The sequence below is a fragment of the Lynx rufus genome, unplaced genomic scaffold (genome assembly GCF_022079265.1).
Source record: "Lynx rufus isolate CCGP_SWC_20201006 ecotype Redwood Valley unplaced genomic scaffold, mLynRuf1.p SCAF_7, whole genome shotgun sequence".
NCBI lineage: Eukaryota > Metazoa > Chordata > Mammalia > Carnivora > Felidae > Lynx > Lynx rufus.
In genome coordinates, this window is record NW_025814889.1 from 68,727,825 (window position 1) to 68,743,614 (window position 15,790).

The following is a 15,790-nucleotide window of genomic DNA, read 5'->3' on the forward strand; positions in this document are numbered from 1 at the left end:
CTAAATGAAGCTGAATTTCTACAGGAAGAGTAAGAATGGCTGGCAGGAGAATTGCAGGCAACTTGTTTCAGAGTCCCTTAATCTTGGAGGTCTAGTTTTTTCCTCACTGAAATTTTCTGTCATATTGAGTTGACAATTTTTCTACAAGCACTGATATTAGAGAGAGATCTGGCTGTTTCTGTTCAAACATGCCTGAGGTTTTTTAAAAATATTTATGGTGGAGTAAACAAAAAAGTTTTAATCATCCAGTTGACATTTATGTAGGGTCCACGAGTGTTATAAAGTTGATTGAAAATATAGTTATTTTGTGTTTAATCTCAAATTTGAAAAGATATTTAAGAAACAAAAGGCAACGATTCTTAGGCTAACCTTTTCAAAACTAAGAAGAAAAGCTGGATAGTTTAAATGTAGAAAAAAAAACCAGTAATCCTCAAATTAGTTACCAAGGTTCATATTCTAGCCTGCAACTTGAGACAATGTATATAAGTCTGAGACTCAGTTTTTTCATCTGTACAGTGGTGATAAAAATGCTGTTCTTCCTCCAGGAGTTGATGTGAGAGGAGATCAAAGACATAAAGGATGTGAATGTGTTTTATAAACACTAAAGTCCCAGAGGAATAAGAGGTATCATTGTTCTCAATGTATAAAATACTATTGAGTATAATGTAATGAGAGCAATTTATTCATTTCGAGTCAGGTATTAAATGTATTTCTTTTCTAAGCTTTTTTCACTTGCTCATTTCTTTTTTTTTCTTTTTATTTAAAAAAATGTTTTTTACATTTATTTATTTTTTGAGAGACATAGAGAAACAGAGCACAAGTTGGGGAGGGTCAGAGAGAGAAGGAGACACAGAATCTGAAGCAGGTTCCAGGCTCCGAGCTGTCAGCACAGAGCCCGACATGAGGCTCAAACTCACAAACTGTGAGATCATGACCTGAGCCAAAGTCGGAGCTTAACCGAATGAGCCACCCAGGCACCCCAACTCATTTCTTATTTCTAACGTGACCCCTGTGTGGACAGAAGGAAAAAAAAATAATAGCAAAATGATGTCAAATTAATGTTTGTTGTTCAGGCATATTTATTTATTTTTAACTGCCTTTTCTAATTCACTTTTAAGAAGACCTGGGGGACCATTTTCCCTGACTTTCAGGAAGACATCTTGTGCCAATGTCAAGCAGTAACACTTATCAAAATTCTCTTCACAGATCCTTTAGGATGTTTGGCTTAGCTTTGGGGTGAGCCAACTGCATTTTAATGGAATGATATTTAAACTTCATTTCAAAGTCCTAATTCTGAGAATTAAAGTAAATACTCTGGAAATCCTCTCATGTACTTTCTTCTTTTTTTTCTCCCTCATTTTTCTTTCTTTGTGTTTATAGCTGGCTTCCCCTTAATACTTCACACTTCACTTTTCCCTCCTGTGAATGACATTAGATGAACGAGTAAGGACCTTTCTTTTATTCTTACAGATAAAATTTTTCAGAATTAATTATAATTAAATAGATTCCCTGAAATGTATGAAAACCAATAGTTTACAACAGAAAGCTACTAAACAAAAATCCTCTTGTAGTTGAATAGTTTTCTGTGGACACTTGAGGAATCTCTGACAATCCACAGCTTAAACAAATTGACCATTTACCTTGAAATTTCACTTTAAGAAAATGTACTTTACTGGTTAACAATAATGGTGGCTTCAGTACGTAATTGCTCAAAACTTTGTTTTTGTTAGCAATTTAATGTCTTGGAAACAGTATGCGATCCATAAGTTAGTTGAGGAAAATCCTTAAGTCTTGCTTCATTTTCTATTTTCTGTACCTTTTTTTTTTAATGACAAGCTTTTATTTTTCTGAAATGTGTTGTTAGCTCAACAAGATTATGAGGTAAAGTTACTCTTCAGTGAAGCCCAAAGGAACTCACCAAAAGGAACCTCAGCCCCTCCTTGTGGTGTCTGTTCCATTTTGTTCAGAGAATCCGATTTGGTTAAGTCAACTCCCTGAGTATGAATCCCACTCTGTGCCAGTGAAGTAATCTTATCCATCTGTAATATGGAATTGATAATAAAACCTACCTGTTACAATTGCCATAAAGATTAAATGTTGATTTGATAAGTGTAAAGAACTTAGGAAAAGCCTGGCACAGGGTAAGTGTCACCATCCGTTATCATAAGTAAGTGTTGGTACTAGGGCCTTCAAACTGAGGCAACCAGAACTCCCTCTTCATGGCTTTCCAGCTGGCCTGCGCTACCCAGAGGCACCCACTCTCCACTCTTCTAAGGTCCCTGCCCTCTGTTTTATTCTGCCAGAGACCTGATAGGCAATGACTAACATGATAAAGTGATTGCCCAGTGATAAAAGTGATTGATGAAAGCCAGCTGGGAAAGAGTGAGTGCTCTGGAGCCTAAGAACCCTGGGTTCAAATCCCAGGTTGCCACTTAAGAGCTGTATGATTTGAGGTCAATTATCCTCTTTTAAGTATAATTCCTTCAACTGAAAAATTAAGATAAGAAAAGGATTGTTATCACATACTGGGCATCCTATGGATTCCATCACAGAAGCTGAACCATCTTAAGGGACAGAACACATTTATTATGGTGATTAGACCTTGTATGATTGGTCGGGCAGTCTGTTCAAGTGTGTTTCTCCTGTATCTGGAGTTGTGCCTAAAGTGGGCAAGGCCAGCAGCAAAGTGAAGATAGATGTGAAGTGTGGGGACCAAGGACAAATTGCAGCCTACAGAGATGAGCTGGAATCCATGAGGCCACACTGGGCCCTACTTCTGTCTTTCTCTAGCACTTGTATCCATGTCTCAGGATCTCTAAGCCTCCAACTTTGAAGATGCTGAGTGGTCGCTGCCATGCAGCTGTACATGAAACCAGCCCAGAACTGGAGATGCCAGTGGAGGCTCCAGTGAGAGCCGCAGGAGCTGTTGACCTTGAGCTGTTGTTGTGAACAAGCTGAGCCGGCAGAATCAGGACACCATGTGATCAGCATCTGAGCCTACATGAAACTTCCCAGCGTAAATATGGCTGCCTTCCAAAGTTTGCACAAGTTACACTCGTGATCTGTCCTAATCCAAACCCATGCAGGGAAAAGAATTCTCAAAACATTAATCCAGCTTAGCTAAATTGACACCCTATAAAGCTACCACACTGGTGTAACAGTGTCAAAGTCATATATACTCCATCTTAGAGGTGCGTAAGATTATAGCTCCTCCATGTTCTACCTCAGACCTCTTCTTGCTCCTGAGCCTGGATCCCACCATGCTAAAAGGAGGAAGGACATAAGCTTATCAATTAAAAGTACTTTCCTTTGGTTTAGACTGCTTTGTTTTGGTTTTTTTTTTTTTTTTTGGAGGTGGGGGGTTCATAAAATCAATGTCTTTTACATAAATGCTTAGCATTTAAGAGCTTCTTCATCAACCCATCCCCACCTAGAACTTGTTCCCTTCAATCTTCCTTTTAAGATGGCACCTCCATATATAGAGATCAAGTTTATAAGGCCAAGTGAAAATAGAGCAGGGTGTAGGCCTCAGATTCATAGGTATCCACTGGGTATCTGCTGGTACCTGTCACTGAAATATGAGTCTGTAGAACTTGTGGCCAAATTTTAGCACAGTTAAGGCCTTGTAGGGAAACTAACTCATTCTGTTTTGTTGTTGTTGTTGTTGTTGTTTTGTTTTGTTTTGTTCTGTTTTGTTTTGTTTTCCCTGGGTTGTCCCAGTTTTAAAACTGAAAGCACTCAGTCCCTGTCTGATTGCTCACCCTCAGCTTGATGTTCCTCCCTCTTGCTCAGCTCTTTTAAGTACTACAAATAGTCAGAACTATTACTTCTTGGTCCAACTCACCCCATGTTTGGGCTGTCTGCCCTATAGTCTCTGTTTCAGGGTCACCTATCCCTCCTCCGTGGCAACCGTTATTATCTCTCTGCTAATCTAACTTTCTGTAACCTCCTACTCAGAGCACCTGACAACTTCTAAATCTATTTCATATACAGCATAGATGCAGAGGAAATAGGGAGGCGATGTTGCTGTTTTAAGCCCTGAGCATTTCCAAGGAAGTTTGAAATTTTTCCCACTCAGTTTTTTCCTTAGATGACAAATTTTCCTCAGATGATAAACCACGTGGTAGGGCTTAAATGATGAAAGTCATATTTAGATTGGGACAAAATTACTTAATGTTTGTAAATATGCTTCTTTAGAAATATGACTTCTTGCTTCTCTTTTTCTCTCCTTGGGACATTTACTGGAGAGTTCTGTTGTTGCTCTGATAACAACAACAAAAACAACAAAGATAAATATATAGTAATCCTTGGAGTACCTGTTTGATAAGGAACACTTTTTGATAAGGGAGGCCTTTATAATAGTTCTTTTTAAATTACAATACATGCAAAACTGCACACTTTGCTAATGTATGACCATACCTCTTTGAGAATGATTTACTGTGGTCAAGCCCAGAGTTGGAGTGTCATCAGAGATAATGTAAAAGGGCCACATAAACCATTGTAAAAGAGAGGAAAATTATATTTTAGTAAAAGCTTGCCTTTCTATGTGATTTTTCCCATTGTAAATGTGTCCACATTTCTTATCACGACTTAGTAATAACTAATATTTACATAAAAAGAACAATTAACCAAACACTTTGCATATATACTACCTCATCTGATATCCCTCTCATAAACCTCTTTGTTACATATGAACAAACTAAGGCATGTGGAAGTGAAATGACATGCTGAAGGACACACTTAAGGAGATGGCTGAACCGTGATTTAAAAATAGACGGCATAGGGGCTGAATTGTGGCTTGCAAAAAATACATAGCCACATCCTAACACTCAGAACTTATGAATATAACCTTGCTTGAAAAAAGGGTTTTTGTAGAGGTACTGAAGTTAAAGATCTTGAGATGAGGGGAGGTAGGTGGGGGAATAGGCCAAATGGATGATGGGTATTAAGAAGGGCACTTGTGATGAGGACTGGGTGATGTATGTAAGTGATGAATCACTGGATTTTACTCCTGAAATTAATATTACATTATATGTTAACTAACTAGAATTTAAATAAAAACTTTATTTTTTTTAATGTTTAATGTTTATTTATTTTTGAGACAGCAAGAGCGAGAGACAGAGTGTGAGCGAGGGAGGGGCAGAAAGCGAGAGAGAGAGGGAGACACAGAATCTGAATCAGGCTCTAGGTTCCGAGCTGTCAGCACGGAGCCCGATGCGGGGCTTGAACTCACAAACCATGAGATCATGACCTGAGCCAAAGTCGGATGCTTAACCAACTGAGCCACCCAGGAGCCCCTAAATAAAAACTTTAAACATAAAAAATACATTAAAATAAAGAACCAACTCTGATAGACAACATAACATTGAAAAAAATAATACAAATAATAACACAACCCATATAAATGATATTGATCAATGCTTTGAAAACAGCAATTATGTTCTGTACTACAATATTTGAGTTTGTTCAATATTTTATCGTTAAAAAATGAAAGATTCTCTAGAAGTTCGGTCCAAAGTTATTTACTCCATAGAGAACTAAGTATTTGAAATATGTCCACCGTTCTGATCATTTCTAAATGTTCCACTTTACTTTGCTCATGTATTTCAAATAAATGATTTTCATAACACCACAAAAAAAACAAACGATCTTGAGATGAGATTATGTGGAATATCCAGGAGGACCCTAACTCCAATGACAAGTGTTCATATATGAGGCACACAGAGGAGAGAAAGATAAGAGGAAGAGGCAATGTGACCACAGAGACAGAGGTTGGAGTGATGCAGGCATAGCCTAGGATTGGCTGTAGTCACCCGATGCAGGAAGAGGCAAGGAAGAAATCTTCCTTAGAGGTTTCAGGGGGAGATGGTCCTTCCCACACTTTGATTTGAACTTCTGGGCTCCAGAACTGTGAGAGAATAAAATTCTTTTGTAAATCATCCAGTTTATGGTAATTTCCTGGGACAGTCCTAGGACACCAATGTAGGTGGTCTGGCTCTACAGTCTGTGTTCTCACTCCCTGAGCTATACTTAATTTGAACACCCGCCACACTTGCCCAGGATATTTGCTTCTCCATTGTCCACAATCACTATTGCAAACATTCTCCTTTCTCCTCAAACTGGTGTATACCTGCACCCTTCCTTGTCCTTACTCTCATTAGATTACATTGCTGAATATTTTATTTAGAAAACATGCAATTAGAGGCAACTGGGTGGCTCAGTATGTTAAGCATCCAACTGTTGATTTTGGCTCAGGTCAATCTTAAGATTTAGTTGGTGAGATCAAGCCCCGAATAGTATGGACCTTATTTGGAATTTTCTCTCTCCTCTCTCTCTGCCCCTTCCCTGCTTGCACACAGTGTCTCTCTCCCAAAATAAATAAATTTTTTTTAAATAAAACAAACAATGAAATAGGAGCCCCTTTATTGTTCCATTTCCAAATTTACCAATTTGTGTAGTAGCACATTTTTGAAAATTTTCCTTTGTTATTCTAATAGCTCTCTGCTTCTATCCAAGCACTTGCACTCTTGATGTTCTCTTGAAGGTCCTCACTTACCTTCCCAAATTCTTTACTATTGTATTAGTTATCTATTACTATGTAACAAATCACTCCCAAACCTGACAGCTTAACAGCATACATTTATTATCTCACAGTTTCTATGCATTGGATATCCAGGCATGTGCCAACTGGGTCTCTGCTTCAGGGTTTTTCCCAAAGCTGTAATCTAGGTGTTACCCAGAATTGAGAGCTCATCTGAAGACTCAAATGGGAAAGGATGTGTTTCCAAGGTCACTTTTTCCAAGATCCTGCTATAGGCAGAAATTAGTTCCTTTAGGGCTGTCAGACTACAAGACTCAGTTCCTTGCTGAGTCTTGGACAGAATCCATCTTCAGACCCCCGCCACGTGGATCTCCCCAGTGTGGCAATTGCTCTATCAAAGCCAGAGAGAGAGAGAGAGTCTGCTAGCAAAACAGAAGTCACGATGTTATATAACGTAATCACGTAAATGACAACCCATCACCTTGATCTCATTCTGTTGCTTAGAAGCAATTCTCTAGGACAGCCAGCAGTCAAGGGCATGAATACACACTCCTTTGGTGCTTTCTCTTTCCTACGTTATCACATTCTCTGTCTCTAAAGGATCATACTAATTGATATGCAAACATGCTTTAGATTATATAATGTTTGAGGGGCACCTGGGTGGCTCAGTTGGTTAAGCTCCCAACTCTTGATTTCAGCTCTGGGCATGATCTCATGAACTGTGTGATCAAGCCCTGCATTGGGATTCATGTTGAGCATGGAGCCTGCTTGGGATTCTGTCTCTCCCTCTCTCTGCCCCTCCCCCATTCACTCACACTCTCTTTCTCCCTCTCTTTCTTTCAAAATAAATAAACATTAAAAAAAAAGATTATCTAATTTTGAAGCCAAACCTATGAATCCACATACCCTTCTAGTGACCACCCAATTTATCATTTAAAAATTTTATACTTATCACTTTTTATATCTTGTTTAACAAATTTTAGCCTATTCCAATATAATGAGATGTTCTGTTTTTTCCTAAGATCTTTATTGTTTTATCTTTTATATGTAAAATACCTATTTTTTTACCTTTTGAACACTTTCACACTTGAAACATTGTGTATTGTATGAGATACGGATCATGATATTGTGCCATATTCCTAACAAACAGACCCAGAATGATCTAATAAGAAAGACCACTCTTTCACATTGTACGGTAGTGTAAACTTTGTGATAAATCATGTGACTATATATGTCTAGGTTGATTAGATTCTTTCTTATTGTATAGTCTACATAAAATTTTGAATAAAAAATAAACTTATAAAAATAATTCTTACATTCTCAAAGGTAATGTTTTTCCACAATAGGGAATATGAAATCCACTAATGAACACACAGACGTAGTAGAGAGAGAGACCTTCACACATACAAATACACACAGGTATCTAGACATCTATACTCATGATCACAAATTAACCTTTGCTAATTATTAGGTAAATACTGTTCCTTGTTGCTCCTTTATTTAGCATGTCTTTGACTCGATGAAATTAACCTGTTGTTTGGTTATTCCTTAATTGTTTCTTGTCTCTCCTGTAAATGCTCTTTGCTCATTTCTTTGTTGGGATTTTAATATTTGTCCTACAGATATAAACTGCACACTTAATACTTACTTTTGCTTTTATTTTATCATTAATATACAAAAGTCTTAAAAGTAACGTAGCCAACCCTACTGTAATTTTCCTCTAGTTTCTTCAGATTGGTTTCCAGAAATTTCAATATTGAATCATTTAATATATGTGGGACTTAACCAAGCAAAAGGAGATTGGTCAAAATTGAGATGGATTTTGCTCCAAATATGTAAGTGATTTTCCTAACATCACTTCCTGAACACACACATACCTTGGAGCTATTGAGGATTTGGTTCCAGACCACTACAATAAAGTGAATATCACAATAAAGCCAGTCAAATAATTTTTTTGGTTTTCCGGTGCATATAAAAGTTATGTTTACAACATTCTGCAGTCTATTAAGTGTGCAATAGCAATGTGCCTAAAAAATGTGCATTCTTTAATTAAAATACTTCATTGCAAAAAATATTAATCATCATCTGAGCTTTCAGTGAGTCATGATCGCTGATCACAGATCACCATAACAAATATAATAATAATTAAAAAGTTTGAAATATGGGAGAATTATCAAAATGTGACCCAGAGTCATGAAGTGAGTACATGCCGTTGGAAAAATGGCACCAATAAACTTTCTCAATGCAGGATTGCCACAAACCTGCAATTAATAGAAAATATACTATCTGTGAAGCACAATTAAATCAGGTATGACAATAATCTACTTCTTTCCCAATATCTGTACTGGACACTAGGGCTAGATAACTTAGGAAGTCTTGGGTCAGGGTGAACTCTTACAGTATTTGTGTGGAAGCCAATTCTCCACCTTGTCTATCCTCTCTCCTTTTACTCTCCCCCCCCCACCCCAAATTCCCCAGGTTCTGCCCTGGAGCTTGGAAGCTTAGGGCATCTCCACAGCCCACAGTGATGTTCTGTATGTCTGTGTTCTGTCTTTCTCTCTCAGCTTCTCTTAACGTTTTATGTATGCCTTTTATTTAGCTATACTACCCATAGTAGAAAAGTCAACAGAGAGAAATGATTTATATAATTTTTGTGCATCACTACAAGTATGCACACAGGAACACACTCTACTTTTATTATTTAGGAACTCTCTCTGGCTATGAAAAATAGGACTGATAAATAGCTGTAGAAACTATCCTCTTATAGCAAATGTTTAGCTGACTTAATAGAGGACAAAGCCAGGTAAAGAGCTTTGCTTTTCTTGGTTTTAATTTAAGTATGGATTAAATCAATCAATTTAATACCTAAATGTCTCTACAGTCATTGTATGAATCTACTGGAAGTAGGTATAATTAATGCAGTCATCTTTGGGAAATATGCTTTGGTGATATGTAGGCATGCAAATTGAATTAGAACTACTATGAAAAGATTAAAAGAGAAGTTGTTAAATGGATACGCATGAAGTAAGGCCTCCCTCTGTTTTTATCTTTTCTTTTTCCTCCTGTCCCATCTCCCCTCCCCTCCCTTCCCTTCTATTCCCCTTCCTTTAATTACTTCTCTCTCATACTTTTCTTCTCTTCCTTTTTCATTGGAAACAGAGATTTGAATTAATCATAAACCTGGATTCATGATACACCATCATCATTAATCTGTGCAATTTTGGGTTTTTTTTTTCTCCTCCTCCTTGTTTTTGTTTCTGTTGTTTTTATTCCCATTCCCCACTATCATTTCTTTCCTTCCTTAGTCACCTGCTCTAATGCATTTAATGTGTGTTTTTGGATATAAAGGTATCCTTGAAAAATGTGTGTAGTTATTTTATGAATGTATCTGGTTTTAATTTATAAAAAATGGTATTCTGCTATAGATATAGTTTTTTTTTTAGCATTTATTTATTTTTGAGAGACAGAGCGCAAGTGGAGGAGGGGCATAGAGAGAGGGAAACAGAATCAGAGGCAGGCTCCAGCCTCTGAGCTGTCAACACAGAGCCTGATGCGGGACTCCAACCCACGAACTGTGAGGTCATGACCTGAGCTGAAGTCAGAGGCTTAACCCACTGAGACACCCAGGTGCCCCTCTTATGGTTAGTTTTTTAACTCAATATGTGACTTTGCACTCAGCTGAATGCTATAGGTATATGTAGATAATTGCTTTTGGTCACTGCATAGCCCATAGGCTATTTCTTCTTCTTCTTTTTTTTTCTTAATGTTTATTTATTTATTTATTTAGAGAGAAAAGGGGGCAGGGAGGGAGAGAGAGAGAGAGAGAGAGAGAGAGAGAGAGAGAGAGAATCCCAAGCAGATTCTGAACTCTCAGAGCAGAACCCAACATGGGGCTCGAACCCAGGAAACATGAGATCACGCCCTGAGCTGAAACCAAGAGGCAGAGGCTTAACTGCCTGAGCTACCCAGGCGCCCCAGCTCATAAGCTATTTCTACCCCACTGTTTCATCTCTCTCCTAGAGATGATCACCTATGTTTCCCATAACTCCCTGGTCGCCAGACAAAGCTGCACTATACCCACAGTATCAACTCGTGGAAGACGCTCCCAGGAGAGGTTTGCCAGGGCATAAGTGCTGCCAGATTGTTCTCCAGATTTGTTGGCTTGTATTTCTTAGTATTTTGGCAAGATGCACATTAATTTGAAAATCTTATAACGTGCCAACATTCAGAGGCAGGTTAAGTTTTATAAGTGAGAAAAGTCAAAAAGAAATCTAATGTTTAAGTCACTTCTAAAAACAACACTCTTTTAGGCTAACTGAAAAACATCATTTTTGAGAAATGGTGCATGAAGCATATAGTTTTATCCACATTTATTGATTTGGGTCAGATTTTAGGAAAAACATTTTGCATGAATTACATTTCATAGCGTTCTAATAGGGATTATAAATGATATAATATGATTTATAGAATAACCAAAAATTTATGACTGTTACATTTTACATTTACAAATGCCCCAACATAAATTAAGTTTCCCCAGAGAAAATTACAAGAGCTGCCATTTATTAAATACCTCCTCTGTGTCAGAGGAATAAGCACTATTTTATTATTCTTCACATAATCATTGTGTAATAGTCAGTATTTTGCTCATTTTAGAGGTACAGAAATTAATATTCAGAAAGGTTAAGTCATTTCCCACAAGATTGCGTAGCTGGTATATATAAAGGAGCTAGGATTCAGGTCAAGGACTACATTAACTACAAAGACTTAATCTTCACCAGGGACTTAAAAAAAAAAAGTGGTGTAGTGAAGACCATAAAGACAATTTGGTTTAGTGGTTTAGAACAGAGTCTGTAAGGAGCACCTGGGTGGCTCGTTTGGTTAAGCGTCTGACTCTTGGTTTTGGCTCAGGTTATGATCTCCTGCTTCCTGGGTTAGAGCCCTCTGTTGGGCTCCGCACTGACAGTAAGGAGTCTGCTTGGGATTGTCTCTCCCCCTCTCTCTCTGCCCCTCCCCTGCTCGCACTTGCACAGTCTCTCTCACCTTCTCTCTCTCTCTCAAAATAAATAAAAGTTTTCTCTCAAAAACTAAAAAAAAAAAAAAAAAAAAAAGAACAGAGTCTGTAAAGCCTGATGTCCAAGTATAAGTCCCAGTGTTTCCACTTAAGAACTCCAAAACCTAGAGAAGTCACTCAAACTCTCTAGGTCTCAGTTTCCTTATCTGTAAAACAAAGAGGATGAGAATAACAATACCTACCCCCTAGAGTTGTTCTGACTTGTAAATGACTAAGATACCTTTAAAGCTTAGGACAGCTTCTGGAACATAGTGAACAGTCAGTTAATTATAATCTGTTCTTTTTCCAAAGAGGACTGTACTTTTGTTCAGATATTTATGTCAGAACCCTCTTCACCCAGGGGAGGCTGACACATCCCCTGCTCCAGGTATGGGTCCTAGCCAGTCTGAGTCAACCAGCGTAATGATATGACCTTTTCTGGTGACTGGTTCTGTAATGCTCAATCGGGCAATTATGGACAATGAGAGTCAAGAATTTGCAGGGGAGAGTGGGGAGATGGATTCTGGAGAAGTTCTATGCTTGCTTTTCTGGGAAAAACTACCTCCTTGACCACTCAGCATGTATGAGGAAGCACAGAATACTGAAAGTTACTGGCAACCATCCTTCAGCCATGAGGAGAACCAGCCCTAAAGGCCAGCGAGGGTCATAAAAGGGCACAACCTGAGTCACTGAGAGCCTCCTGAAGCCACTGGATGAACCAAAACCTAACCCAGCTCTAGACTCCAACCTACTTTTTATAAAATTTTTAAAATATTTATTTATTTATTTTTGAGAGAATGAGAAATGCAGTGGTAGAAGGGCAGAGAGAGAGAGAGAGAGAGAGAGAGAAGGACAGAGAATCCCAAGCAGGCTCTGCAGCTGTCAGTGCAGAGCCTGACGTGGGGCTAGAACTCACCAACTGTGGAATCATGACCTATAGATTCCAACCTATTGTTTAGATCAGCATGAGTTGAATTTTTGGTGGGGTGGGCTGTTGATAATTATAGTCATGTGTCTGTAAGCAGACCATGAATAAATGTCATCCCTTTTTCTAGCTCTGAGATTTTAATGAATGGGTGAATGAACTACTTTGTTTTTTTTCTGAGTTTCTTGAGGGAGAATTCAGTTGCCACAGGAAAATCAGGTTTAGTTGGAATGATAGATGCTAAAATGTTTTCCTAGGAAAGTTTGAATGTATGAGAAAGATTCCTGGAAACAGAAGAGGATTACACAGGAGTGCACTGTGAGAGCAGCTGAAAACAGGGTTAAAAAGATAAGCAAGTATGATCAAAATTTTTTTAGAAAAGAAACGAACTGAGTCAGAAAAGATTGAGGGAAAATCGTGAATCCAAAGGGCTTATAACTTGGATGGTGATTATGGATCTGATGGGAGCAAGCAACATGGAGCTAGGAGGGGGGCAAGAAGTACATGAGTGGAATTAATCAACCTCTCTATTACAATCAGAAACGTGGTGTGCAGTCGTGGGACAATTCTGCAAATGAATACTTTAATTATAACCTTAACTATGAACCAAAATTGCACATAATTTAAACTATCATATTTATTTAACATTAAAGAAACATTTGCTGAATACTACATGGTGAATACAACATTGTGTAGAAAATTGTTCTTCATAAAAAGTACAGTTTTAGCAGAACACATATCAAATAAAGGCAAATGATATCACAAAACCGGTGAGCAAGATTTGCAGCATAGATTAAAGTTTGCTCTTGGGGGTTTCAATAATCCAGATAGAAAACTCCAGAAGGAAGAAAGTGGTTTCCTTAGCTCATGGTCAAAGTTGCTTTCAGTGGTACACTCTCCTCTCTAGGCACATAACAAGAAATACATATTTATTTAATAGATGTGGTAGAATATATACAAAACAAAGACTCATTTGTGCTCTTCTCAAAACAAGATAGTGACAATTGATAACCTCTTACAAAGAATAACATATGTTCTTCTTTCCTCAGCTTTCAAAGATAGATGATCATAAACAGAACTTAACAATGTTATACAGGCTGATAAAAAATAGAATTCTTAATATGTATAGACTCATATGTTACAAAAAAGCTCAAGTATTGTGATAAAAATGTGAAGAATAATCCCAGGAAGAAATACATGTGGTCAATTAACATTCAATTCCACTGGCAAACAAAGAAGTGCAAATTAAAATACATGATGAGATCTTTTTTTTTTTTTCTTTTTTTTGGAGGGAGAACATTCAGTGTGGTGGGGCATGTACTCACACGCTGCTCTCTGTGTAATTCGATAAAATAGTTCTGGAGTGCAATAATGAGGGCAAAAACATATATAATACTAACTATGCTTCAGGGTTCTATGTTACATTTATTAACCCAATCTCACAACAATCCAATGAGGTAGGAGTAATTATTATTCTCCTTATTGTTATTATTTGCTTAGAATTTAAACTTGCTTCATATATTATGCTGTAGTATATGATCATATTTATTGTACTATAATCATAAATGGTTACTGAAACATTCAAAACATACTACAGATATTGACCGGGAATGTGTTGGCTTTCACTAAGCCACAAATTGATTTAATGAACTTACTGTGTTCAAAATTTTGTTTAAATCTCTGGAATTTTTGAGAAACATCCAGAAGATAGTAAAATATTCATTGAAGTAAACACAAAATAAGGTTTCAACAAAAATGCATTGTGATTGATATATTAAGCCAGGACTCAAGGAATTGAGGTAGTCTATCATAGAGAAAACTCTCAGTTATTTGAGATCATTTATATAGACAAAATAATCTAAAAATACAACCCCATTGGCATTTCAAAGAACAATTTATAGGGTCGATATTCTCATTCATATCAATTATTCAAAGACTTCTAATAAATATGATGCTAGAATTTTCCTCCTTGGAGAAAGGCAGAAAAGCAGTGGTAGCCTTTAAACAATGGAAATCAAACAGATGTAATTTATAGCTTCCATTCACATATCAGTTTTGATAGTACTTTTTATCCTAAAATGATTCTGTAGTAGATAGGGGGAAAACAAATTCTTACAGTACAGTATTTAACAGTGAGAGCTCTTTAAAGAGGCAGATTTTGGTTTCATCCCAGGTTCTGTCACTTTCAATTTGTGTAAACTTGGGCAAATTGTGGGGATAATAAGAGTATCTACCCGAAATGACCACTGGAGAGTTGAATGAAATTGCACATGTGACGAGCATACTGCTGTGTCTATCACAGAGTGAAGAGTTATTACATAACAGCTATTATAGTTGTTCTTGATACCTTCCTTCTTTGTTAGTGACTGTGATCCACAAAAATATGGCACAAAATCAAGCTTAATTAGATACAGGATTTAATATGCCTTCTTGTACAAAGCATGTCTCACAACAGGCCTCTCACACAGGATAATGTTACCCTCAGTAATGTCTCAGGGACTTTAGAAAACCAGTCCATAGTTGATTTGGAAGTTGCCATAATTTTTAACTTAATATCTCGCTTTAACTTGGTTTTCTTCAAAGTCTTCCTTGTGCTTTGTCTGACAATTCATTCCTACAGAGACTGTAAAATTACTGTATTTGGGGGTACATAACAGTTTCACTCGTATTTTTCTTAAAAATGACATTTGGTACTGTCATGATAAACCTTTTAAGTCTTCATTTTGCCAAAAGATCATTAAAAAGCAAAATAATAGCAAATAACTCCTAATGGATTACATGTCAACAAACAGGGGTTATTAAGGATGGATATTGCTTTGTGTTCTCTGGGTTTAACTGTGTATTTTCCCAAGAGTAAAACTCATAACCAAAAGGGTTCTTCTCTGGCATAATGTTATCAGTTTATCTTTAAAAATCTTGTTTCAATAAGCCTTCAAATATAGTTGACCCTTGAATAACATGGGTTTGAATTGGATGCGTCCACTTATATGTGCAGGACTGTAAATGTATTTTCTATTCCTTATGATTTTCTTAATAACATCTTCTTTTCTCTAGCTTACTTATTACAAGAACACCATATATGAAATCTGTGTTAATTAACTGTTTATTTTGCTGGTAAAGCTTCCTGTCAACAGTAGGCTATTAGTTAAGTTATTTGGAGTCAGGGGCACTTGGGTGGCTCAGTAGGTTGGGTGTCCAACTTTGGCTCAGGTCACGGATCTCACAGTTGGTGGGTTTGAGCCCCGCATAGGGCTCTGTGCTGACAGCTCAGAGC